Below are 26,197 nucleotides of genomic sequence, written 5' to 3'. Positions count from 1 at the left end.
TAGCTTTCTACCTGGCCCTATCTCCAACCTTGCTCCTACTTGCTCTCTTTGCTGCAGCCACATGCACCTCCCTGATGCTCCCTGGCCTTTCTTTGTACCTTGCTGTCTCCTCTTCCAGGAACACTCTTCCCCCAGACATCCACATGATTGTCCCCTTGCTTCCTTCGGTTTTCTGATCCAGTGTCCCAAGTGCTATCTTCCTCGATTGTTCGCAATAAAACAGCACCCAGACCCCCCTGCCCGTATCTTATTTTTCTCTAGGGCATTTATCAGTTTTTATTTTTTTGTCTGCCTCCACCCCAGGCACATGGACTTCATGAGGGCTCTTCTTCACTGACGCATCTCCAATGCCTGTAACAGTGCCTAATGTGGGGTCGTCGATACATATTTGTTTACTTAATCAATGCAAAACGAGTTCTGCTTTAATGTTGGCATATCCTTGATAGTTTATCATGAATAATGAAAAGTCTAACTAATTATTGTGAAAGAAGGAAGCAGGACCTCTGGTGGGAAAATCAGAGAAGAGGATTCTAAGTCAGAAAACTGAAGGACAGCAACAGATGGAGCCGGTCGATAAGCAACAAAGGAGACGCTGAAATCATTTTCTTCCATTATGAGAAGCTGGGAGTATAATTCTCAAGAACAATGAACGGCACTCTTTGAGGCCTGTTCCTTCTGCTATTGATATATAGAAGCCTAGAGACACACTTTCCGAGAAAATCCTTATAACCCATCACTATCCAATCAATCGGAGCTCTTGAGTAGAGGGAGGGGATGAGGAACCCGAGCAGCCTGGATTAGAAGCCATCCAATTAGACTGCCAAGAACTCTGCAGAGGCCTGATGGCCACAGCACAGGCACTTATGTCAATGAGTCCCATCATTTCTAGGTGGATGGGGGAGCACCCATTTTTAAATCACCATATTACTTCTGAGAATTTAGTCATTCACGTCAGTTCTCTTGCAGTAAATCACATCAGCGCACTCTGTCTGATGTAAGTTTTCAAAAAGGTACATCTGACAACTTGGAGGTGATTTTTTTTTAGGTCAAATATAACATGGTTAAATATGTCTAATGTTGAGGTTCAATTTAAATCAATCAAAACATCATTTTTTAAAAAAAGAAGACCAGGTGTGCTTTTTATGGGTTTCATTTTACTAAAATGGCCTTGCTATTTTGGGTGAATTTCATTTTAGAGGTGTTGATTGTTTGCAGATGCTCAGGAAGACACAACAGAAAGAAAAGTTTTGAGAAGTTCTTAAGGAAGTTTTAAAAGTAGGAATAGAGAACCGAATGCAACCTAAGGACACAGCATCAAATAAAGCCTAAGTCTGAAATATTGCAGTGTTTAGAAAAGTGACTGCCGGACTCAAGAGTTTGGAGGCTCACTGTGTGATGTCTTCTTGGGCAAGCAATGAGATCTCTCTCTATGCTTCCATTTCTTCATCTGCGCAGATGAGAAGTGGGTCTCCGCTTCAGAGAGCACTGTGAGCAGAGAGAGAGATGGGTGCATTAAGAGTAGAAATCTTCTGGGGATTACTCAGTGAGGTGCTCCCCACCACCTGGCATGCTGCTACTCCTGTTCCAGTCATTGCTATCTACTACAGCTTTGTCAAAACCATGGTAACTAGACCCAAGCATCAAACCTTACCACCAGCCATCCAGGGAGACAAGACTTCAGGTCTTTGCTCTCCAGTTTAGAAGACACCAGCTACTTGAAGAATAGAGTGTCCTCTTTTGACACTACAAAGATCTTGCTTCACAGTCTTGTGTCACTAAATCTACCTTGGTGACCCCAAAGATGGGCAACTCCTTGTAAACCTGCCGCAATCATGACTCGTCTATAGAAGCAAGCAGCCACAGAAAACCATGACAGGGTCCACTTTTGTTTCCAATTTGCTTCTAGTGTTTATTATATGCTATGGACACACATTATCATCTTCAGTTTAAAGAGCACAAATGTTACAACCATATCTGCAATGCAGCTTGAAAGAAAAAAAAAACATAGATCCTGGAGCCATTTAACAGCATTTTTAATGTTATAAAACTTACCACATTAATGATATGTAATTTAACATAGACAAACTGGGCCCCTGGATAATCATAGCTTGAATAATCATTCTCCTTTTATTAAAAAATTAATAAAGCGAGACTATTATGAAGGCTAAAACCTTTCTTCCCCCCTCCCAAATTACAACCGTGATGCAATTTAAACAAGTTTGGAAATCAAATCAATCAATCCAAGATACATCGAGGGTAAATCATAACTCTCGGCTGACTGACACCAGCATGCAGCTGGCTGGGAGAGGGCTGGTCTTCAGAAATCATTAACTGCAGAGGTCAAAGAAACGGTGGGCTCCTTGTTGGCCTCCCCTGGGGCCTTCTCCTCTTTGCAACTTCCATTTTCTTGGCAAATGTTGGGAGAATACCACTCAGTCTTTTTAACACTTTTTCATTCCTTAGTATTTCAGTTTCAAGATCATTAATAAAACAACAGCTTGAGAAGGCAGCCCCCCAGGCAAGCCGCTGTGATAGCAGGTAGGGCTGCTGCTGATTGTCATAGCCATTAGCTGAAGCTGAATTTCATAAATAGGGTGTAAACTTCATGGAAGGATAAGTAGGAATAAGCACTATTTTTGCCCCTATTAAATATTGAAGAAAAAATAAATTCATAAAGGCTTCAACGTCTGTTTTCATTAAAGTTTACTTTCCTGTTATAAAAACCTTTTATATTCATAGTAAAACATTGGAAATTACAGAGAAGAAATTAAACATTTCCTTGATCCCTTCTCATACACGTGGACCCTAACACTTTTGCCTAATGCCCCGTACATGACATAAATCTCCATCCTGCTTTGGTCAGTTTGCTGTATTTCCCCCTCTACATTTTGCTGAATCTATCTGGTAATGATAATTTTATGACATCAAATGGGCTCTCAGTTCATTGAATGAATCAGTCTTCTCCCCAACAGATAGCTCCTTCGCAACCCAAATTCCTTCTATTTATGCATCCTCAAATGTTTGTGAACTGATGTGAACTCAGTCCTGGGAACTGTTTCTGGAAACAGCCGCAGTTGGAGGGCCTCGTGTTATTGGTCCAACGTAGGGGGCTGAAATTGAAGCATGTGTAGGAATTAAATTTATTAATCCAAATTTTGTCAATAATAAGCCTCCCCAGAATCGAAACTAAATGCTCAGAGATTTTCCCGCCATTATTTTGTCATTTCCAGATACCAACATTGGGGTTTCCATTCAAGACAGTAGAAATGCCCCTCCCACACCAAAGTTGTCTTTCTAATGCCAGCAATCACTGCAAATAACACATGAAAAACTCCAAAGTCTTTTAGTTGTGGTAATTTTAGAGATAAGTAATATTAGATAGCAATCTAGTTGATATTAGATATTGACCTAATATGAATCTATTAGGTTCTAGATTTTTGGATATTAGCATCTTTTTTGCTCAGTTTCTGAGACACCGTTCTCCCTTGTTTTTCTTTTTATCTCACTAACCACTCCTTCTAAGCCTCCTTTAGGGGTTTCTCCACCTGTGTCCAACCTCTACATTTGGCATTCCTTGGGGCTCAGTCCTTGAACCTCTTCTGTTCTATGTACACTCTCTTCTTGGTGAATCCATTTAGCCTGTGACTCTAAATGCCTCCTAGAGGCTGACAATTCCAAAGTCTGGGCTGCCAGTCCTGAACGGCAGACTACAATGTCTAGCTGCCAAACTGCAAATTGAACATCTTTATCTGAGTGTCTAACTGGCCTTTTAAATTCACCTGCTCCAACTGCTGAATTCCTGATGCCCTGCATAGCTTGCTCTCCTGCTCCCCCCTTCCCTCAGGTCATTATTCCAACACTGACTTGCAGAGCCGCTTCCTAAGAAGTAACTTTCTCTCTAATCCACCCACACTACGGCCCCTTCTTTGGGGTTCTGCAGAGTACTTTTTACTATTTGATATATCACTTTTGGGGGGTATCTTTCTTCTCTTTGTTCTAGAATATAAACTCTGAGAGCAGAGATGACTCAATAAATATCCAAAGTGAACAAGTGGATGGATAAATGAGTGAATGCGAGGCTGATGCTTACACAGCAATTCCAGCCAATGGGACTTAGGCTGGACTTTCTTTGTGTCACCTTCTGGATTGTTTCTTTCTGTTTTACTACTCAAGGTAGAACAAAGAGGAACTATTTAAGACCTGAGCTCCAGTGAACTGCACTCTAGTTCCTTAACACCATGTTTCAATGGTCAAAGCAGAAAGAGATATGGAAAATATTCCCAAGACTCTATGAGGGGACATATACTTTTTTCTTCATGTAAGAAAGGTAAGGAAAGTCAGTAAAATCCCCCAAATCCTTTTGTTGTTGTTGTTGTTCTTTGGCACCAGGGATTGAACTCAGGGGCACTCAACCACTGAGCCACATCCCTAGTCCTTTTTTATATTTTATTTAGAGATAGGGTCTCATTGAGTTGCTTAGCGCCTCGCCATTGCTGAGGCTGGCTTTGAACTCCTGTAGGATCCTCCTGTAGGATCAGCCTCTCAAGCTACTGGGATTACAGGCATGTGCCACAGTGCCCAGCAAAATTCCCCAAATCTTATCCTTTCTTTTATGCTCTTATTCTTTCAAAAAGAATATGATAATATGCAAAGTTCTATAGCTATGATTTTAGATACATAAGAGACACAAACATTAAATGAATTGTTCCAAGTTTAAAAACCCTGAGGTTGGGACATGAACTCAGCTCTCCTATATTACATACCTCTGGTTTATTTTAAAGAATTTTGATATTAAGTCTTCATGGCATCAATCTTAGCACTTGCCTACCTGTGCCCATCACTGTGCTTGGTCCTGGGTACCATGTAAATCTGAGACATGATACTTCTTCTCCTCAGCTTCACAGTCTTACTAGGGAGATAGAACTAGCAGGATTATAAGAATGTAGTTTGGTTTTTTGGGTTTTTTTTTTGCCTTTTGCAGTAGGAGTTTGCAGGAGGAGGAGAGTGGGGACTGGGGCTGTGAGAGAAGATTCAGAGTCCAGTAGACTGCTTCTTATCTGCTCTTTTCCACAGCCCTGTCCTATATATCCAGCATCTGACGGCCATACTTGAAATCTGGTATTTGTGTATCTACTAGATCCTTCCTTTTGCAGCCACCAGATGCTAAGGAACAGAGTCCCTAGGAGATTTGAAGCCAGCTGGAGCAAATTTTGCTCACTGGTTGTCTTGGACATTTCTGAATGGAGCATGAAATATTTTGCAGGAAGTATTTTGCAAACTGGATCCATATTTCCTAAAATAAGGTTTGTCGAGGTTCTTTTCAAATCTAGAGTTTTCCACATTCTTTAAGAATCAGTGTGCATGAATTAAACACAAGACATTTGCAAGACATTTGAGAAATCTGTAAGTTTACTTTTTTTTAGGGTGTTCGCAAATACTTTTTAATTTTTTTATTTGTTCTTTTTAGTTAAACATGGCAAGAGAATATATTTTGACACATCATATATACATGGAATATAACTTCCCATTTTTGTGGTTATACAAGATGTGGAGTTACACTAGTTCTATATTGTATATTCATATGAACACAGGAAAGTTATGTCTGATTTATTCTACTATAACCTTACAAATGACTCCGTTTATGTCATTACATCATTCTCTAGTATACCTATAATCAAAATCCTAATATTGTCAGTTACTAAATACCCTAAAGCAGAATGAAAATCACTAGAACTATAGGAGGAAAAAAGTAGATAAAACTTTATTAAATGTGTAGTATACATGAACTAGAATTGCATATGATTGGCTCTGTCAAGAGTTCAGATACTTCACGTCTATATTAAAAACTGTATTAGCCCTCCCTGAAAGCTCGTTCATTTAGACTGTCTTCCAAATGCAATGGCCTCTAAGAATTTTAGGAAAAATTTCTAGCATTCTCTTTGTGAAGAATATTTTGAACCATTCTTAACAGCAAAATGCCTCCAGTCAACCATTAATTATGGCAAATGCACTAATTTTTAAAGCAGCTGGATGATGCCCGAATGTAGCACATGAACTCTGAAATTTCTGTGTCTCTCTTCAACAAATAGGGCATGCTCCAGGGAGAAGGCATTTACTGTTCGGTGCGTTTAGATGAAAACTGACATTTCTTAGGGGAGCACTTTAGTCTGGGCTAGTATGGTGTGAAACGAGACCACAAATTCATAATTTAACAGTTGGGTTTTCAGCAGAGGTGGTGACATGAACACAGAATGTTCACACTCGAGATCATTTGCAGCTCCATCAAGAGATGTCTAAGATGGAGAATAGAAAGGTTCAGAAGGAATAATGGCAAGGGAAAACAGTTTTGAAGTGGAGAAAGGAAAAATTAGTATTGAATTTTTTAAAAAGCAGAGCAGCCTCAGCCATGGTGATTCTTTAGAACCAGCATCTCTTGAGTAGGCAATGTTTCAAGCACATAACAGCTTTAATTTTATGCAGATTACATATTTACACTATAATAAAATGGAGAATGGCTTAGTGGGGATACTTACTGCCAGGGACATAATTATTAATCAATATGTCTGTCTAAAGCTGTCAAGTCAGTTACTGGAAGTCATGTAGAAATTCAGATTTGCCTGTTGTCATCCAAGTGCTCTTCAGGACTGTATTTTACATTTGAAAGACAGATGAGGTATAGCCAAATCCCAGTAGTTTTAAGAGGAAAAAAAATAACTCTTTAAATTTCTTCACGGAGCAGATACACAAACACATGTTCCTGGAGCTGCCCCCACCAGTCTGTCCAGCTGCTGAGCCAGTTTTTGGAGAGCTGGCTGGATTTTTCATCTAAGACTAGGGTCCCCAGAAGGTAAATGTGAAACACTATCTTCTCACAACCCAGTCTGACCTTGATCCTATTAGTATAAGGCAGACCACCAACAAGAAAGCAGGATTTCTACTAGAACTTACATAATTTTGAACCTGGTTTGTCTTTCCAGATTAATCTATAACATCAATGTCAGGACCTCTAAGTTGTCATCAGAATCCCTCTCCAGTCTCACCGATTTCCTGAGGCTTGGGGGGTCAGAGTAGAATGAAGCAGAGAAAGAAAGAGACTTTCCCTCCACCTTTAAGTAGAAAGAAGAGTTGACCTCTAAATGTCCTTGAAACTCAGACTTGGAATCAAGTTCTCTTTAGCTCCTCTTTACAGGAACTAGAAATTTTCTTTCTTACACTGGAAGTTGACCCTTTTTACCCATGAGATTTGGCAAATTCATAACCAATTTCTTTCAGATGTACCTTTTCTCCATGCACCAGTCCTAATAAGAAAAGACAAACCTCAAAGGAAACTTAAAATATTTAATGACTTTGACTTTTAAACATAACCCAGATTAGATAATAATGTCAAGTGATAATTCAATATACCAAAATATCAAACTGAACAAACTATATTCTTTTATAAAGTTTAACTCCAGTAAACTCTAAGAGATTCAGGGCATTTGTTGTAAAAGGAAAAGGGGATTGTGTAAAATTTGGAATCACTTAAATCACTCCATTGTGTTCAGGTGGAATCAACTAATCTATACAATTTTACCTAGAAAAACTTAATAGATATATACATATTCAAAACTTCATTAAATATTTAAGAACAAATTATTCTACATCTATCATATGAAAGGAATAAAAGTACACGTGTCAAAGAAATGACACAAATTTTAAAAATTGACCAAAATTGTCAATAATATCTTTTTAAAAAATAATCTTTTAAAAAAATTGCTTAGCTAAAATAAGAGTGTAAAGGGAGTGAGAATTGGGACTAAAATCAAGCCACAGGTAAAAGATGGCAAGAATTCCACTGATGGATACCTCTCTTGCTCACACTGAATGTCACTCCAGTGAAAATGAGTTTTAAATTGTCTGAATCTCTGTATCCTTGGGGCAGGAGCAACCCAACTGGCAAAGCCTACTTCCTAAAACTACACCTTTTCAAATGGGAAGGAAGAGGAATCCTCAAGCCTCCTGTAAATTCCAGAATGTAGCTTTCCACTAAGACTCACAAAAGCAGAATACCCCCCAAAAGGAATAGGGTTAAAATACTTAGGCAGACTAAATATGACAAATGGCCCCTATCTGAAATCTTCTGAAGTGCCGAGTGTAAAATTTGAGATTACTTAAAAGAGAGATTTCGCCATGCTCAAGTCGAGACAACCTGTAAGTGTTACCCTAGAAGAAATGTATTTGAACTTGTTTTAATAAACATGAACAATGCACCTACTTAGACATTCAGTCCAAGTCCTTAAATATAATCTTGTTTTAGTTGGAACTTGCCTCCTTTCCCTCTCAATTGTGATATTTGATTTGCAAGGCTATTTCATTCAAGATTTGTACAAAGGAGAATGCAAACACGTAGAGATGAAATTATTTACTGTAGATTTTAGTGATCTACACTGTGTGTATGTGGGTGTGTGCACGTGAGTGTTGAGTGACAGAAGGGGGTGCTCTGGTTTGGGTTCGAGAAAAAATAGATGTGGTTAATGGTTTTCTTAGGATGAACATTAGTCCTATCTGTCAATCGATATAATCCTAAAGCAACTAACTTTAAAATTTTACCCTCAGAATGTGTTTGGTAACTATGAGTCATACTGGACACATTTTTCTCTAATCCTTTTTCTGGATGATGCAACTTTTGAATCCTAATTCAACCCCAAATGCCTCACTTGATTTGGTCCAAACATTAGTGACAATCCTTAGGTCAATGCTTTATGCTTTAGCTGAAACTTTCTAAGAGTAAGTAGTGAGAGAGGAATTAGTTTGAAATAATGGTGGGAAAATAATAAGAATGGTTAAGACTGGTAGGCATTTAAATATTGAAAAGTATCAGGGTAATCCTTTAAAGATGACTTTGAGCTTAGCACAAGAATTCAGCATTAGAAGTACCTGACTCTAAAGTACCTGACCCCCAAAGCACCCGTCCCCTGACTGTACCTCACCTGTGTTTATATGTTTCTTTATCATTTCATTCTTCTCCACTCATTGCCAGTGACAAGAGACAACGTCATGACCAACAATATCTCAAAGCCAAATGTGAGCTGCATGGCTGCAGTCAAAACTTGACTCAAAAGCTCTCTGCTTCCCCCTTCTTCCTCTCTTTCCCTCTTTCTACCATGCGAGTCACTTCCTGTCACTGTGACAAACTACCTGCAAAAATTAACTTAAAGGATGAAAGATGTTTTTTGCTCAGAGTTTCAGAAGTTTGAGTCAATGATCACCGGCTCCACTTATTCTGGGCCACTAGTAAGGCAGAGCCTCTTGGTGGGGACCACACAGTTGGAACAAAACTGCTCACTTCATGGTGGCCAGAAAGCAAAAAGAGAGGGTGGGTCCAGGGACAAAATATACTCTTCCGTTGCATACCTTCAGTGACCTACTTCCTCCAACTAGGTTCAATTCCCTATAGCTTCTCTAACCTCCCAATAGTCTACTCAATTATGAACCCATCAAGGGATTAATCTATTAATGAGATCAGAGCCCTCATCTCATAATCCAATCACTTCCCAAAGCCCCAGCTCTGAATATTGCTGTACTGGGGATCAAGACTTCACCATATATGCCTTTGGGGACAATCCAGATCCAAAGTTAATACACCATAATATCAGTTAATCTTCGTGTTCCCCTTAACATCTAGAATATGGTTCAACAAACAATCTTTTCTCAGGGTCTTTATCTAAGACTATCATGTAAATTTTTCCATAGCAAACAATGTATCTATGGGATCATGTGTCATTACAGATATATTCTCGTAAAGAGGATAATTTGAAACTTTTTAGCTCTGAGGTAATAGGATATAACAAGTTGAAAACAAGCATTTTTGCTGTCTAGTAACCTACCCAGGGAACTTGCTATATTTATTAAAGTGTGCTGCTACTTGTGTTTATCCTCAGTCTTTTGAAACATAGACACATCTATCTAAGTACATACATGCAGAAATATAAAGACATATACATATAAACTTTTTCTATAATAGCTAGATACACAAAGGAGCTTTGAAGTTCTCAGACTCAACATCAGACAGATGTCAGATACAGATGCCAGTATCTATCTTATATGCATATACATACATATCATTCAATGGATATAGCATTCAAATATGCAGCAAAATGCCTCTTAATCTGGCCTTTAATCTCATTAGTTGATGCTACTGGTTCTTGCTCTTCCTGTTTCTTCTTCTACCAATAATCATAGCTTACTGTTTGCCTTCCAGTTTTATTCGATTACCGACAACAGTCATTTATTGAGAACCCACTAGTTGCCAATCTTCTGGCAAGTGACCAAGGACAGAATATTTTAAAAATAAAACAAGGTCTGTGTCTTGTTTTATTACAGTGTGTGCATGGATGTTATAACAGAATAATTCAAAAGGCTGTATGGCACTTAGTGGAGGGAACAGCATTACCAGGAGTAAGGCTCAGAACACTGCTACTGAGAAGGATCTGGCCAGCTGTGAGGGAAGTCACCTTCTAAACCATTGGCAGTTTATCCAACAGATGGTAAGCAGGACAGGAAAGAGGTCAGAGCTCAAGTTTCAAAATTTTACTCAACAGAAATTGTGTGAAGGATGGATAAAGAGAGGACGAGACAACCAATTAGAAGGTACGGAGGCAGGACAGGAAAAAACAGTGAAGGATGAGATAAGTGTGTGTGAGGGAGGAGGTAAGAGCCACCCCACGTTTTGCAAGCTCGCTGAGGAGGAGTGAAGAAAGGGACGTGGAGGGAGATGGTTTACTTGGGGACATGCCTTGTTTCCAATTCTGGCCTATGGAAAATCTGGCTCACCATGAAATAACCGTACCTACAGGGTAGAATTTGGGGACATGCCCTTCTAATGCTAATTCCAATAAGACATGGTCTTCTAATTCTGGCCTGAAGGTACACCATGAAATAAGGGGGGGGGGCGAGGCTGTATGTAAATCAGAGGGAAGTGAAATGAAGATATTCAGAGATACAAAAGGCATGTTGGCCTAGTGACAAGTGAGTCCTGTTTTCTCTCTGGTCCTGAGAATGAAGGCATGAAAAGCAATTTTCTTTCTTAGGACTGGATCATCTCTCTCAAAGTTTGTGTTTTTGAAAGGCAAACCAACAATTCCACGTGCTGAGCAATGAAATCAAATGCGGGCACAGCAGGCTATGGACAGCTCCAGTTTGGGCTAAGGTACAATGGCTTTCTTTTAATTCATTCTAAAGATGATTATGTATCTCCATTTTGATTCAGTCCAACCAGAGTTTACTGTCTACTTGTGATGACTCCTTGGGATAATAGCAAAAGAAAGAGAAGATGGAATCCAAGTTACAGTGTGGTGACTGCTTCTGTGATGGGCACTGTAATGTCTGATTGAAGTCAGAATCTCTGTCTCCAAGGATTTGGGGGCTGAGAGAGCAAGGAGTAGGCAAATAAGGTCATCTGAATCATTACATTTAAAATAGTTTAAATCAAAATATTATTTTTTATCTGATCTGATATGAAAGGCACAAAAATTGTGAATGGCTTGGATCCCCACACGTATTCACATAGATCCTGTCAATCCAATCGGTCATTTGCCACAGGTAGAACAGTAGAAATAGCAGCAAAGATCCCTGAACAGCCTTCACCAGGGCTGAGAAATCACCTGATGAGTCACTCCTGATTTTATTGAAGAAAACTATTTCCTCCCTCAAGAGTGCAGGAGCACCAACCCCGCAAGCTTGCCTTGCTTACCGAGGAGCAGTGGCTCGGGGAGGCCTTTCTCCCTCCAATCCATGCTCCTTGCAAAGGAGCACTTGGGCTCCTGACTCCTGGGCTCACCTGGTAACAAGTCCCACCTTTCATTTAGCCTTGGGTTCCACTTGTCCATCCTCTAACTAGGTTCAATGGCCCCCAAACAATCTCAAGCACCCAAACTGAACTCAGTTCTTGGATGTTAGTTCAATGACAATTTATATAAAGTATGTTGTTCCTGCTTCCCAGAAGTAAAGGAAGCCATCGAAGGTCCCACTCATGGGTGGAAGATTTCGAACTTCTGATTCCTGTTTTTTGATAACTAGTTCATGACTTACTCATAGCATCATCTGCCAATAATTAACCTATCAACACTCGTGTCATTAATTTAAGAAATCACTACACCAAAAGAACCTGAGAATTGCTGTCACCTGGCTGCTAATCAGCCTGTATTTATTTATTTATTTTACATTGAAGCAAACTTCTTCTGTATTCTTATCCTAACTGCTCAGAGTTTTGTTTGGTAAATACTGGGGCAGTGTGTGGAGAATCAATATGCCTGTAAAAGCATGAAATACAATTTGAGGAAGGTCAGTGGGCAGAATGATTCTGACGGGAAAATCCTTCCTTCAAAGGTGTAACAACGTTTAGTCCCATATTCTCTTGAAATAACAGATTCCACTGCTATTCCTCTAGGAAATGAGTTTATGTAAACGAGAACATTCTGCTTCGTACTGCTGAAGTCACAGAGCATACCAGATGTTCACAATCCCAAGGCTCAGTCGCAGGACATTGGAGGGTATTCCATAAACCCCAATACTGGAAGATTCAGCACTGACTATGTTTTCTTTACCTAACTCTGAAAAAATTTTTTCAATATACTTCACTGCGCTGACTTTATTTTTAAAATCTAGCTGTCTTTAGTTAAATGCCACAATTCATCTTATAATGGTATTTAAGGGGCTTTTGTGGCACTGTGCCAGATTTATATTATTAGAACCTAGGCGTTTGCAAATGAACCTCTTTCAATTAGTGTTTCAGGAAGCAATTAAACTGTCTAAAGTGTATTAATGAATACACTGGAATTGGGAAGCCGATCCTCCTAATATCCCCATTATTAATGCACCATCTGCTCTGCTGCCTCAGGAGCAGCCAGGATCTGTAACCTCCGGTCCACAGAACCCAATCGTTTATCCAAAAAGGTCACAGAAGCATACGTTTGCAATCAAGCTCAATATTCTATACAATATCTGAATACTGTATGTAGATTAAGAACATATATTTTTCTCAGATAGTTCACAGATGCAAATGAAGATGCACTGGGTTTGTTTTTATTTCTTTTCATTTTTATGGTGTGTGTCAAAACACTAATAGCTCTGGGAATATATTCCTGGGACTTCAATTCCTGCTAAAAGCACGAGTGCTATACATGCACCCTGTGATTTTTAAGGAGATCATTAGGACCTGTGTTGAGGATGTCTTTTTTCATTAGAGAAGGATGTAATTTGCCACTGTTTGTAGCTTTTATCACAGGGAGGGGTCCAGGTGCTGTGACATTTGCCAGTGTCTCTTTCAAATACCCTCCTTGGAGTCTGTGCCACAAGACAGGGTTCTAGAGGAGCTTATGCTTTCCTGAGGGTCTCCCAGTTGGCTCTGTGACCAAGAGGAACCTGGAAGTTGCAGGATACAGATGGAAGTGAGAGGGTGAAGGAAGGACACGGAAAACTTGGTACCACTCTGCTCCATGTGGAGAGACCCCAAGTTATCAGTGTCCAGTAATCATGATGACTTTGGTGATTAGTGGCTACTGAGGCACTCAAAATAGAAGAAGACATATTCTCTACTTTTACAGAATTTAGAATCTAGTAGGAAAAAAGACACAGGCCCAAAGGAGAATTGTGAGTTAAAGTGTGAGGTCGATATGCAGTAGAGCTGCCAAGGAAGAGCTTGGGGAGAGGAGAACCCATGAAACATGCAGGCTCAGGAAGGTAGAACAGAGAAACTTCCTACAGAACCCTGGATTTCTCCCACCTAAATTTTCATTAAGTGCTCATATGGGTTAAATTGTATCCGTCCAAATTCCTGTGTTGAAGTGCTAACCCTCAATGCCCTGGACTGTGACCTTATTTGGAAGTAGATTCATCACAGGTAATAATTAGTTAAAATGAGGTCATATGGAGAGAGTAGGCCCCTAATCCAATATGGCTAACACCTTCCCCAAAGGGGAAATGTAGACAGAGGAACACACACAGGGAGGACACCATGGGAGGATGGAGGCAGAGAAGGAGTGACAGGGATGTCACAGATTTCCAGAAAGCCATCAGGAGCTAGGACAGGGCATGGACAAGTGCTTCCTGGGGTCCTCAGAGGGAGCATGGTCCTGCCAATGCTGTGAGATGGTACCCTTGTTGTTTAAACCACTCAGTGTAGAACCAGTAAATCACTAGGAAGGCCATCATAATAATGCCTGATTTCCTCCAGGATTACAAACTCTGAATAAAAATGGTGGTTTGGTTTACCTTTTTAATCACAAAGCTCTGGTACCATGCTGGACTATTAATGGATGTCCAATAATTTGCAGTTGAATCACTAAATTAGGATGAGCAAATCATGGAGGAATTTGGAAAATACAAGTGACCCAGAGATACTTGGCAAGCCTGAAACAGAGGAGAATTTCTGGCTACTATGGCATAAGAGTGAAAGAGTTGTAAAGACTGCAGTCATGGATCTCCACATTCCATTCTCCAGGAAAATATGAGTCTATCTGGCCATAGGCCCACCGTGGGCTCATCCCAGTCTCTGGATGGGCCGAATTGCTCCACACAAGGCAGGGGCTTCAAGACCTGCTCTGCAGACACAGCAAACACACATGCGCACTTCACCCCTGCTAACAGGGGGCTGCCTTTGCCTTCTCTTTGTTCACTGGTGTGTCATTTGTTGAGAGGGTAAAGTGACAGGGAGTTCACCTAATAAGAGCAATCTGCTTCATTACTTTACACTTCAGGGTAGAATAGGAGAGGCCAGGAGCCATGCAGTGAGAAAGTGAGAAGAGCAACGTGTGAAGAAAATGTAAGGGTGGGTGAGCTGGAACCTTCCTAAATGTTGGGATCCAGACTGGGGACCTCCGCTTCCCACACCAACCCAGGTGGATATCATAAACTTTGGTTTACAGAGAGAAAGAGAGGGAGAGAGAGAGAGGGAGAGAGAGAGAGAGAGAGAGAGAGAGAGAGAGAGAGAGAGAGAGAGAGAGAGAGAGAGAGGGAACCATGCATCTCCTAGCAGAGGAGCCGAGGTTTGATCCATGTCAGTTTCACTCCAAAGCACGGTTTGCTTCCTACTTCATCCCACTGCCTTTCATTCTGCAAGCTATATCTATTTAGCACTGCCTTCTGCATCCATGGTGCTCTCCTTTCACCTGGCCCTTTAAATAAGCTGGCCTCATCGCCTGCCTGGCAGCTGGCACATAAAGCCAGCTTCAGACAGCGGTGGTTTGCCAAGCCATTTCCCAGGTTAGTTTTGTCTTGTATATTATCTATTAATCTTATTACTGTTCCCTGGCCTCTAGGATTTTTGGCTCTGTCTCCTTGGCTCTGAACTCTTGCCTTCACTTGCTTCTCTAGTTTTTATATCCCCTGCAGCCGCAGCCCTGGTCCCAGACCCCCTCCTGCTCCAGTCCTACTTTAGTGAGTGTGCCTCTTCCAACTGCACCAGTGAGAACAATCAATCCCCTTCCTTTGAACAGATGAGAGGCACTGGAAGGCTTTGTATTTATCCAGTGATGGAAATGCGAGACAGTGGAAGGAACCTGGAATAGCAAAGAATAGGATTTAGGCAAACTTGCATTTAATACTGGCTTTGATGGTCCAAAAATCCATGCATTGGAAACTTGATCCCCAATGCAGTAGTATTGATAAGTGGGATCTTTGGGAAATGAATGGATTAATCCACTCATGAGTTAATGGGCTAATGGATGAATAGGTTATGGAGGGAGGAGCTTTGCTATTAAACAAGCTCTCCCTGTTCCTGCTCTCTTTCTCTGTGATGCCCTCCACCATGTTATGATACAAAATGTCCTAACCAGACACCAGGCAGAGGCTGACACCGAGATGTTAGACCTTCCCACCTCTAGAACTCCATGAAATAAATTTCTTTATAAATTACCCAGTCTGTGGCATTCAGCCATAGCAATAGGAAATGGACTAAGACACTGGCCATGTATAGTTTGAAGGAAGGCATCATTTCCCCATCATAAAAATAGGAAAGGTATCAGAATACAACAGTTACTAATAGGGCATTATGTAAAATTGTGGATGTGTAACCGACGTGATTCTGCATTTGGGGTAAAAATTGGGAGTTCATAACCCACTTGGATCTAATGTATGAAATATGATATGTCAAGAGCTATGTAATGTTGTGAACAACCAATAAAAAAAAATTACAACCTTTAAAAAAAATAAGGATGTTACACTAGGTACTAGTGAGATTCCCTCTGGACTTCATAATCTCTATTTCACAGTTAAAACAAACATAAAACACGGCACCACACCAGCACACCACCACGTGGCACCACAATGATATCGTCTGCACTTGGCAATCATTTTCTTTAAACCTATTGATGACTAACCAAAGAATAGTAGCTGATTCATATACTTGTCTGGGTTTTAAAAATTGACTTTGAGGCAATAAGTCATACTGCTGTTTACTGCAAGAGCATACATTGAGACTGTAATTCAGCCCAGCCTGGAAATATTAAGGAAAAGGGCAGATAAGTAAGGAGAGACCCATCTTCTGACATGGGGACATGCAAAATGTCCCTCATGTGGACACATTTCCTATTTTCACTTTTGTATTCTGGTTTCCATCAATTTGCCTTTGCTTCAAATATGCAGCATTTCTATGTCTTTTTTTTTTTTGCAAATGTTTGTTATATCTGCCCCATGCATGCACCGAAGATAGAGATGAATAAGAGCTCAAGGATCTTAATGTAGAGAAGGTAAGGTGCCTTGCTCTCTCAGACTACATAATTGATTGGGGGAATAACACACTTACAAGCAAAGAAATCCATTCCTTAGTACACTGTATAACTGATGAATTATAGAGCATTTTGCCTTGTCAATGGTAAGTTTAGAGAAGTTTTATAAAAAAATGTTTTATGTTCATTTATAAAGTAGGACTAGTTCGGGGAAAAGGCAAATTAGGAATAAGCAAAAATGTTTTTGCTTCTTCGATCCATTCTCTAACCATCAGGTCAGAAGCTCCCACAGGAATATCTGAAGAATAGGGTAACTATTCAGTCACTGTCTGTGCGAGGCATTGGGAAAAGTCCACAATGGGTCTGGAGTTCTCTCCTAATGGCTTCTCATCAATAGATTTGAAAGGATTAATGTTGCTGGTAATGAGGCTGGCAACTGGGATTGCTCCTCTTTCCCTTATTCAATACCATTCTCGATTATCTTCTGTTATTTAAATAATCTTTGAATTTCTACCTCTTCCATAAAGCTCTTCCTAAATACCTGAACAAGAATGATTTTCCCCCTCTGTCTGGTGACCTGCAAACCATTCTGCTCTGCCAGAAATTTTAGCACAGAAAGTTCCACATTTTAGGAAATTCTTCAGTCCTGGGCCAAGTGGAGCTCAGTAGCTAAAGTCAACCTCCTGCTCCTTCAAAACAGCACATCACTTCTGAGAAAGGCTCTTTTCAGCATTAATTTTTATTACTTCAAATGCACTTGGCCTCACACTGGGAACATTTCTTGATGACTGGAGAAAGCACAGTTGTTTGTGGAGACTTTAAAACAGTTTTAGACCCCAAACCACCTGTTATTTAGTGATGTCGGCTAGCCTGCATCTGGCATGCTTCAGATGATTCCCCGGTTCAGAGACAGGGGCTTGTCTGGGTGGAGCTTGTACTGAATGAGGTTTACTTCACAGCTAGTGATGAAAAATGGAAAACCAGCAGCATCTACTAATTTTCAGACATTTGATTTATCTGACATCAATCAATCAACAAATAAATCTCTTTGGGTTGGCTTTTGTAAGTAGGAGCCTGAGGACTTGCTTGAGGAAACTGGTTTCTAATACACCTTTGGCACTTCCTATTTGTCTGAGATGAGCATTTGCTTTGTCTCTCTGAGCTTCTATGTCTGTATCTCTAAAATGGAAACAATCATGTTATAGGAAACCCAAGAAAATTAAACAGAGACTGCGAAAAGTGACTAGTACGGTGTCTTGTAAATATTACTAAATTTAATGAATGACCCAAGGCTTGTGCTCATTAGAATGAGGGACCCTAAAGAAGAATAAAATATAATTGTGCAAGGTAAAGTTAGACGTGCAAGCAATTCATCCTCTTCCTAAGCATTGTGACCACACCCAGGGCTCAGTTACCATCCGCACATCAGTACTTCCCACGCTGATAACTCTAGTCCAACTCTAGCTTTGGAGCTCCTGATCTAAATATTGAGGTTCACTTAAGTGACTGAAAAATACATTCAACTCAATAGCTTTGAGGAAAAAAAATACATGATTTTTCTCCTCTCTAGTATGGTTCTATTTCAGCCTTTTAGTGATGTCACCTTCTAACTGCTCATGCATGCCACACACATTGGGACTATCCTTGGCAAATTTCTTCCCTGATCCCCAACACTCATGCCATCACTGGATCCTAGTCATCTTGCCTCCCAAACCATTCCAACTCTCTCTATATACTGTCACCCCAGCCTAAGCTATCAACATTTCTTTCCTGAATCTTTACTGTAATAACTTCAAAAATGGTGTCACCAGTGGGTTCCAAAGCTTTTGCTGCTGGGTGATCTTGTCTCAGACAACTCCAATGTGAAATCTGCAAAGCAATAGGAGGTCACATCCCTGACCTGCTACAAAGTCCTCAATGATTTTCTAGTGCTCACAGAAGAAAGATCAAAATTCTACACAACACTATCTGCCCAAACTTTGCCACCCTCTGGAGCCTCTCCCCATAGCACAGAAGTGCTACTGTGAATCACACTGACTTCTTTCCATCATGGTGCTCTATGTATGTGTATCAAGAACCTCCCACCTTTCCCCTACTCTTTTCCTATAACCTGTCATTTATATGCTCAATTTCACTCAAAAATGACTTTGTAAATGTAGAATAATATAAGCTCTCAAAGCACTCTGTTGCTTGTTTTGAGAAGCATTTAAAATAGTTCTTAATTTTTATACTACATGCAATTACTTCACATCTGTGTCCTTCACCAGATTACAACTTCTGTGACATTGGGTCCTCACCTATTTTTGCTCCCCATTGTTCCATGGATCCCCATATAATCCTTGGCATGTAGAAGGTGGTCAGATAATATTAGTTGATGGATGCATGAGTGAATGAATGAATAGTAACAAGCCAGTTTGGTACTAAGTATCAAAGTGTCTGATAAACAAGGATCAGCAGAAGGGATATGGAGAAGAGGAGCAAAGTTTTACTGAGGAAGCAGTGACCAGAGGAGGGAATAATAGAGATAGTGAGAGTGGGAGTAGAATTTAAGTAACTAAGGAATCAAGAAGACAGCCTGTGCTTTGCAGGCATTGGTATCAACAGGTAAGAAGACCTGGAATCTGGAATGAGCATTTCATCCACAGAGAACAGATTCATAGCCTGCTATAGGAGAAAGAGATTAAAACCCAGCGGATGTAGTTGATCAATATGAAAACAGAGAAAAGGCAAAGCAGAGTGTTTATTTCAACATATAGCAGTGTACATAACATTTGAATTTATTCTCAGCTAGGATCGTTATTTCAAATGGATGGTTTGCACCAAAGCAAAAACTGAAAGATGTCTGGGTGGAACATGATAAGCCAAAAGTTCTTCTGCAGGAGAGGGACTGTCATCTGTTTGTTTGGGTTGATACTGGCTTTTGTTTCACTCTATGGAGACAAATGACTCTATGCCTCTCCGCCAGTCACATTATTAACTGTACTGGCATTTTATTTCTAAGTCAGGGGATAATCTGAGGCCAACCGAAGAGGAAGCACTGAGAAGAGGCCTTGCCACAGGCTGCTGACTACCTGACATTTCAGAATGAAGAATCATTACCTCAGAAATATCTCGAGCACTTCTTATATATCTTGAGCACTTGGCATGCCCCTAGCCGAGACCTGTTACAGTAAAACTGGAAAGTGTGTTCAATCTGCTTGCCTGCCACAGGTGGAAGGAGTCCTATTCCAGGCATTTAAGATAATTAAAGCCCATTCCTAGCTTACTGGTTGACAAAGATGCCACCGATGGACATCAAAACAACATTGTGCCCTGCATTCCAAACCAACAGCAAGAATGGAAACTGAAGGCACATAGAACTGAGGAATAGGAAAATTGACAGTGGAAAGAGTCACACAGCAAGCAATCACAACATGTTCAGGGGCAGACATGGGTGTTTTGATAATGGCCAGAGCCCAAGCTGCTCACTCAAAGGAGGATAAGAATAAAGGGATGCAGAAGTGAAGGAAAGTGACCACTGTGGTCAGAAGAGTATTAGACATCAAAAGTGCCAAGAGATGGGGAGGCTGGTTCCCAATGATGACATTTGAAGTTTTTTGTGCAATTAAAATTCCCATGAGCTTGGTGCTTTGACTCTAAAAAAAAAAAAAAAGTATGAGTTCTGTTGTCAGAATTGCCTGGGTCATGAGTGTTACTGTAAACACCCATGTCTTTGTCCCAGAGTATGACAGCATTCGATATCTTTGTTGCCTATTCAATATCTTTGTTGATGGCCAAGATGAAGGAATCGACAATGTGCTCATCAAGTTGCAGACTATCCTAAGTTAGGCAGATTTACTAACAGGCCACAAGTCAAGAATAAAATTCTGACTGACCTTGGCAAATAAAGTGACTCTGTAGTGAGTGGCTTTGGGGCAAGGAAAAGTAAACAAGAATTGCAAGCTGTTCACAAGCTAAATACAAACATGCTAGACACAGAAGCCAATTTTCTCACACACCCTCTCTTTTCCAGACCTCCATCAAAGCTCCAGATTACATTTTAGACAAACTTTAAAAAAAAAAAAAGAATGTGTTTAAAAAAAAACAGAATTCAGAAAAGTGCAATGTGCACAAAATAAAAAGGAAACTGACATCATATTTGAGCACAAAAAAGATGCTGAAAAATGCCATAGAGAAGGGGGAAAGGATGAAAGAGGGTTGAAGGAACAATGAAGGAAGCAAGGAAGCAAGAAAGAAAAAGCACAGGATGAAAGAAAACAGATTGTGAAAATCCTGTAAAGAACAAATCATTACTCAGAACTGGAAGGAAAATAGAGATTGCAATACATGGCTTCCACATGCCCCTCTCAGGTTGGATATTTTACTTGATTTCATAACAAGTATTCCTTGCCATTTGGAAGAAACAAAAGTCAAATGCAGGACATGTATACATGGTGGATGTATGAAAGAACTGAGACGCGCCCTCACCTCCCTGTGGATGCCTGAATACTTTTGCTGTGCCCTTCCCCTTTCTCACTAGGATTCCATATTCTGCCCACATTTTCTCTAGATTTGGAAAATAATTTTATTTTCACTTTGAAGTAAGGAAACCACAGAGAAGACTCCCTATGGTTCATCCCAGATCTGTCTCAGGACGACAGCTACATTGAAGATGAGCTTCCAGGCTCCAAGGAGTGCAGGGATTTCTGGGCTTAGATGCATGCTATTCTTACTTGCAAGGGTTGGAAACACATCCAGGATGGGCCAGACCCAGGACAAGTTAGATCAGACCATCAGGAGTGGATCTCAGCCATTAGGCTTCTTTTGAAGCTCTAGATGATTTCAACATGAGACCATGTTGAGAATCACTCCATTAGACAGTGTTGGGTTATTTTTCTTGACCTCAGGGCATCCCCCAGAATAAGACAACCCCAAAACAGCCTGTGGTAAGTCCTGATAAATTCTTGACTTCATTGGGGAATTGGGTCAGCATTTTTAGCTGGATGGAACTCTAACAGAGTTCCTAACATTTTAATGAACATAAAAATCACCTGAGGATCTTATTAAAAGGCAGGTTCGAATTTAGTAGAGGTGACGTGGGCTTGAGATTCTTCATTTCTCAAAACCTTCCATGTGGTGCTGATGCTACTGGACCTGTAACTTCAAGCTTATACTAACTAATCAGTACAGTCTGCACCAAACTAGAACACCCCACCTACCAGTATCCTTGGTGCAAAATTAATGGCACTGATTCCTTATTCTTTGAATGCAGTGATATAATTCCCAACTGATAGCAGGTACAGACGGGAACCTTTGCCATATTTCTCAAACTCTAATGTTATGTTAATCACCTAGGGGTATTTTAAAAATTTAGATTCTGTTCCAACAAATCTGAGATGGGACATTTTGAACAAGTTCCCAGGTAATGCTAATGCTGCTAGTCTAAGAACTACAGTTTGAGTAAAGAAGGATCTAAAGAGGGAAAATGTTATTCACTTCGAATATTGTGAGATCTGGGCTTTGAAGTTGCCTGCTCAAGAACTTTCTCTATTCAGCTCAGCTTGGTTAAATCCCCTAACTCTTGACTCATGGTGTCTTTTAAGAAACAACTCCCCAGCATATAATCACTTCCAACCACAATATATCTACATTACCAGAAGCCATGTTTAGAAGAGGCCTGAAATTACAACCAGAGAGAAAGCAATTAGTCTATTCCAAGTCATAAAAATGCCAGATCTCAAAGAGGACATTATCCCTGTGTCTGGGAACCAGCCATATTCAGAACCTTTAGAATAAACTGCTACTGAAAATATGTTACCCACCACCCCCAGCTTATGATTACAGAGCTCTTGCATGGACTAACATTTCCCTGATCTCAGACAGAGGAAATCGATATCAGGAGAGTTCTGCTAAGAAGGCAGGGTTATGCATTAATTGTTTGATGTAAAACTATTTGGCATCACTATTGTGATTTTCATTCCCATGAGTCCCCTTTTAAAGAGGAGAACTCAGCACTTAGAGAAATATTTGCTCTTTCCTCTCACCTCATGACATTTAAAGACCAACTGGAAGACAGAAAGAAAGAGGGACAAGCACCTCGGACCAGAAGCTTTAAGGCTTACTCCAAGCTCCAAGTGACCACTGACTTGTGCTGTGAACTTGAGATAGTCCCATGTTTCCTCGAAACTAGGTTGTTTACTCCGCACAATGGACTATTTATCAAGATAATTGAAGTCAAATAAGATAATGCACATGCAAGTACTTATAAAAGCAAAAGTATATAGGCATGCAAGCACATCCCAAGGTTGGCAGCAAAAAGGCCAAACATCTACTGAGTGTCAATAAAGACAGAAAACATCATAGGGATGACTTTACTAGTTCATCAAGAAACACCATCCCAACCATACAACTGTAGCCTTAGGACACTCAAAAAGTCTAAAGTCACACAGAAAAGGCTTTATGCTTGACACCACCAAGCGACTTCTGTATGGTCTGGGTGTGTGTGTAGTGTGGGGCTGCTGGATTCAGAGATGAGGAGGAAGGTTGAGTTTCACTCTGGGGCCAAACACTGCGAGAGCCTGTTCTCTCAGCCATGGAAGATCAGCATCATATGAATGATAGGCTTTGTCAGCAGACTGACCTAGGTCGTGAGCTCACTGTTGCTTTTGTTTAATTGCTGAGCTGCTGGTATGTCATTCACACTTGTGAAGCTTCAGTTTCTTCATTTGTAATATAGGAATGTTTCTCTTCCTATCATTTTTTAAAAATGTGAAGAATAAGAACTCCAAAGAGGCAATTTCCTAACAACAATTTCCAAAGAAGTGTGTAGAACAGCAGCCTTGGTCTTGGCTGTGGAGTCAACATTTTGGTGTCCTTCCCTCAAAGTGCTGCTGTGCCACTACTTGCTTCAAGGCATGGATTCCACTCTAAAGTCTTAGCCTGGTAGAGGAGAAAAAAAATACTTCCTTTAACACCCAGCTCTATAAATTTTTTATTAATTTATTTATTTTAATTAGGAATACATGAAAACAGAATGCATTTTGATTCATTGTACACAATTGCAGCACAACTTTTCATTTCCCTGGTTCCTGCTGTATAATTTAAGGACAATTTTTAAAATTAACAGGATATTTTTGCCAAGAATCCCAACTTGGAAGAGAAAGAGAGATGAGGTGGGTAAGCAAACCCCCCATCAAGCATCCTCTTGATGATCCATTTATAGGATGGAGCTTGCCTTGCCTGGTTCTCAGAACCTGGGACCCTCTTGTCTATGAGCAGGTACCTATAATCAATCAGCTATCTCCCCATGTTCAAAGTCCATGTCCAAGAGAATAAAGCTGAGAGTCTGCAGGACTTCTGACTCTATTATATGTATCCAGGATTAAATTCCCGAATTCTGTTTTCATAGCTAAAATCAACCTCTTCCACAGATGTCCAACCATTTCCTTCCAGAGATATACCATATGAGCCTTAGAATATTTTTCTATAATAATATAACCTGAATTTCGAGAGGTAGCTCCCATGGAGCTTACTACCTCACAACTATCTTCAATAAGTGGTAGCCCATGCTATTGGTCTTGTAGTTGTTAACAGGAGTTAGATATTATAATTGCCACATTAAAAAATGTGCATAGAGGATATGAGTGGTAATGGATGAGGCACAGTGAATTGCTTATGACTGTGGCACCCTCAGTATCCCTTCTTGATCATGGGAAGGATGCTTGATGGCACCTTGTCGAAGCCAATAAAGAACCAAGAGCCATGATACTGTCAGCAATGAATGTCATTCAGCACAACTTAAAGGATATGTAGTTATAAGAGTTCAGAATCTAAGAGTCCAAAGGTGCTCACACAGGAGAAGGGACTGTCTTGGGTTACAAATGGCACTAGCTGGCCCGGTTGGCTTATTTTTTCACATACCAAAGAGTAATGAACTATCTACAACACCTCAATTCAGAAGAGGATGCTTAATCACACCGTTTAGGGAGTTTCTGTAATACGTAATGAGTTTAGTAACTGTGATTGTGGCGACAACCCTAAACTAAAGTAGAAAATGTCAGAGTTGAGTCAATAGTATAGATTTTTCCCATTTTAACATTGTCTTAATGATCACAAGGAGGGATGCTCTATTTTGATATCTTTTGTTACATTCCAGTTGGTGTTTCATGTTGACCTCAAAACTATTTAATACGAAGAGCTCTAGAAAGTACTGCTAATGAGTGCAAGGGATGATCTTCTCACAGGCTGCTTCCAAGGGAGATGGAGGGGGGTGTGGAAAGAAATGACAGCCTCTCATTTTTTCTCAGGAAAACAACCCATTGATTTTTGGCCTAAGTCAAATCAGCATAATCATGTCTCAAAATGTTCTTGAAAATGCTTTGTAACCACTCAGGAAAGAGAACAAATGTCCCTTTGTTCCAATTTTGGAATGCAAGTTGTGTGCCAGGCTCCACTGCACACCATGTAGTATAAACCCATGAGGCTTCAGTTGGGCTTTCCGCTTAAGTGGCTTGGCACAAGCTGATGTATGCCAGGTGCCCGGGAAAAAGCTGGAGCATTATGTGAGGTCAAGTGTCATAGAGAAACCAGCGACTATCTTTCTGGCCAACTGTGGCCAGGAAGTTCATGGGGATTCTCAATTTATCTCATCATCTTGAAGTTGCCGTTCCCATATCTTACTGTAGAATCATGGGTTAAGAGGACCGGGACAGCAAAAGGCCACTACCCAGTGTCTATCACATGCTTAATTATGAAGCTCTCCTTTTGTTCTGCCATCAAGAAAAGCAAAACATCATTTACAAGTGGAACTACCAGGAAAGGTCAGACCTGAGAAGTGATTGACGCGTTCTCACAAGAAGACTCCCCTTCCAAGCCTGGCGGCTGATAAACACGCTTATCTCACTCCCCACGGTGGAAATGCACAGCTTTTTGGAGTCAGTGAAGTAGCACGAACCTGGCACAGGCTCCCTGGAGACCGAGGGGAAGGCTAACCACATGGCAATATAGCAGCTGCCGAGGGAAGACAGGCCTCCAGGCAGGGCGGCCATGGTCCCACACCTGGAGGAAGCTCATCACTTGCTGTCTGAGGTGAGTTCTCCAGACAAGTTTCTCAATCCCTGCACTCAACACTACACACACACACACACACACACACACACACACACACACACCTCACATGCTCAAGCAGGAGGTGATGGACAAAGTAATGCAACCATCAGGAAACCTCGAGCCACTTTCCAGACCCAAGTCATAGCTGTGTAGTGAGGATCTGCTCACAGGAGAACAGGAGAGAAAGGGCTTTCCTCTCTGCTCCAGTTTTTAGTGTTTAGAAAATATGACAGCTTTCATCTGCAATTTCCTTGGCAAAATCAGGACCAGGAAAAACCATAACAAGGAAAAAATAACTAGTGCCACTCTCTCTCCTCTGTGCCTGTGTCCCTGGGACTTAAAATACCACTGCAGGCCACATGGCAAGATGAATGAAAAACCCCAGGGTTTCGTCCCTCTCCTATCTT

This window comes from Spermophilus citellus, assembly GCF_964194105.1.
Source record: "Spermophilus citellus genome assembly, chromosome: 13".
Classification (NCBI taxonomy): Eukaryota; Metazoa; Chordata; class Mammalia; order Rodentia; family Sciuridae; genus Spermophilus; species Spermophilus citellus.
Note: the sequence above shows the minus strand (reverse complement) of the source record.